The sequence below is a fragment of the Lipotes vexillifer genome, unplaced genomic scaffold (assembly GCF_000442215.2).
Source record: "Lipotes vexillifer unplaced genomic scaffold, Lipotes_vexillifer_v1.1 scaffold47, whole genome shotgun sequence".
NCBI classification, from domain to species: domain Eukaryota; kingdom Metazoa; phylum Chordata; class Mammalia; order Artiodactyla; family Lipotidae; genus Lipotes; species Lipotes vexillifer.
The window spans coordinates 2,010,131-2,012,665 of NW_006791298.1; the positions used below are offsets into that span (position 1 = coordinate 2,010,131).

The 2,535-nt window shown below is 45.0% G+C and overlaps 1 pseudogene; it reads left to right on the forward strand.

Moving 5' to 3' along the window:
- The first annotated feature begins 1,220 nt into the window (after positions 1–1,220).
- Positions 1,221–1,430, forward strand: LOC103085183 (uncharacterized protein MGC39606 pseudogene; annotated as a pseudogene).
- Positions 1,431–2,535: the final 1,105 nt, after the last annotated feature.

Below are 2,535 nucleotides of genomic sequence, written 5' to 3' on the forward strand. Positions count from 1 at the left end.
AAATGGACCTAGGTTGTTTGTTTACTTTTTGTTTGCTTATATGCTTGTTTGTTCATTTGTTTTTAAACAAAGCCTCTAGGTCTTTATCTTCAAGGATTTTTGAAAACTTGATTAGATGACTCAGGGACTTTCCATTTCTGCTATTCTATAATTCTGTGACTCAGTGAGGTGGGAGATCCACTAGCCCCCTCAACAGAAGCTTACTGTAGTTAAGATGAGACCTTGGGGGATTTCCCTGGTGGCCCGGTGGTTAAGAATTTGTCTCCCAATGCAGGGGACGGCTTCCATCCCTGGTCAGTGAACTAGTTCCCACTTGCATGCCGCAACTAAGAGTTAGCATGCCACAACCAAGACCTGGGACAACCAAAAATAAATAATTAATTGATTAAATAAAATTTTTTTAAAAAATGAGACCTTGGGAAATTTCTCTTTCTTAGGTTCTCCCCCATGAAGAGTGACATCCAGATAGGTTTGTGTGAAATAGATATCTACCTCTCATAAGTCAAGGTGATGATAAGCCCTATGAGAACAACAAACCCTAGTTATGTGGTGGTTATTAAAACTGTGAACACTCTTCCCCTTAACTCTCCTGATGTGTTCTCTTAAATAAATGTCCCACTCAGGGTCCTAGTGTCTGTCCTCCTCCCCAAACCTCACGTTGATAACTTTCAACATCCAGAAATGGTTTGAGAACCGCATAACTCCATGACCTGTTGTCAAACCTCAAACTCCTAGAAACACCAAGTCTGATCACTTATTTTTCTTCTTTGGAAGCCAGTTGGTCCCCCTGAGACTGACCCAACCATTTTTGGGAGCTGGTTGGAAAAATGAAGTCTGGTTTTCCAACCAATCCTTTTAGTTAATCAGAAGACAGAACGCTAAAAGGTCCTGTGACTTTAGCTTCTCTAAAAGAAAACCTATAGGACAGCACCCAAACACAATCATCTCAATTTTAATTTTTAAAACTGAAGTTACACCTTCCCCTGTCCAAATCAATGATTCATGCAGGGAGGAAAGCAGCATCGTGTTTTGCTGCTGAAAGACTGTAATCTCTTTCTCTGAACATCTTTAAGAACAGCGCTGGGCGGTGGCCCGAGCGCAGCCGGAGGAGGCGGAGGACGCCCGCCCTGCACCGCAGCTCGCATCTGCGGCCGCGCGATCCACCTCCCGCGCCGCTTCCCCCGCGTGCGTCCCTCTGGCCCCGGAGCCACACCTGACCGATGGCGGCGGCCCTCTCGGGCCTGGCGGTACGGCTGTCGCGCTCCGCCGCGACCGGCGGCTCGTCGTACGGCACCTTCTACAAGGGGCTCACACGCACGCTGATCACCTTTTTCGACCTGGCCTGGCCTGGAGGTCTGCGCATGAAATTCCCCTACTTCTACGTTGTGGCTTCGGTGATTCTCAAAGTGCGCCTGCAGGTACATATTTAGAGCAACTAACTTGTGGCACTCTGGGTGGGTGGGTGGGGGGGGCGGGCTGCCCAGCAGGATGGCTGAGCTCCACCCACCAGCTCGCCAGCCCTAGAGCAAAGCGACAGGCTCGCCTCGCGCACACAGACTTGCCTGCCGGTCTTGCCATTGCCCCATCTTTTTCATATAAATGGGCGGCTAGAAATCATTTGCTGAAAGCCTGCAATATAACCAAAAAAGCCTAAGATATAATTAAATGTTCAATCTCAAGGAAATAGCTAAATCAAAGAACAGAACTTAAAAATCTGAAAATCCTCAGAAATATATGAGAAGTTCTTGCATCCATAAAACAAAAAACAGCATCGAATGTAGGGACAAGGAAATAGCTAATTCAAAGAACAGAACCTAAAAATCTGAAAATCCTCAGAAATATTTGAGAAGTTCTTGCATCCACAAAACAGAAGACAGCACCGAAGGTAGGGAAATGACAGTAAGCACAGGATGCCCTAAGGGGGAAAAAAGGAAAAGTTACTAACAACTTAAAAAAAGATAAACTGTACAAGAATGGTCCAAATAGGAGACAAATCTTGCAAATTAGAAAAAGAAGAGAAGAGACTTCCAACTGAGTGGAATCGATTCTAGGCAACAGATGGATGGAGTTAGACGGAGGAAATTTACAACATGATCTGAAGGCAGACATTTCTTCATCCCAAAAGAAAAAACAACGGCAAACAGAACCTACTGGGAAAAACAAACATTTCAAACTGTACAAGGAGAGCATGCTTCACATATGAAGCAACCTCAGATGTGGCCTGTTTTTCAGCCGTTGCCTGGAGTGTGCGAAAGGGAATCTGAACACTGGCATGTGGATCAAGCCTCTGCAGTCACAGAAAATCCAATCATAGCGTTCAACTTTGCCATTCAGTGAACAGTGTTTAAATAATCATTGCAATGGAAATATTAGTTACGCATTTTCATTTTTAGAGTAAATCTCTAGGCAAAGCAGGGGAGACAGTTATAGAACAGAGTGGGAATGTTAACCAACTTTGACAAGTACAGGCAACAAGTTGGCAGGCAGAGAGGAAGAAATGGAATAGTGGTGTTATTCTCCTAAACAAGGGAGTCC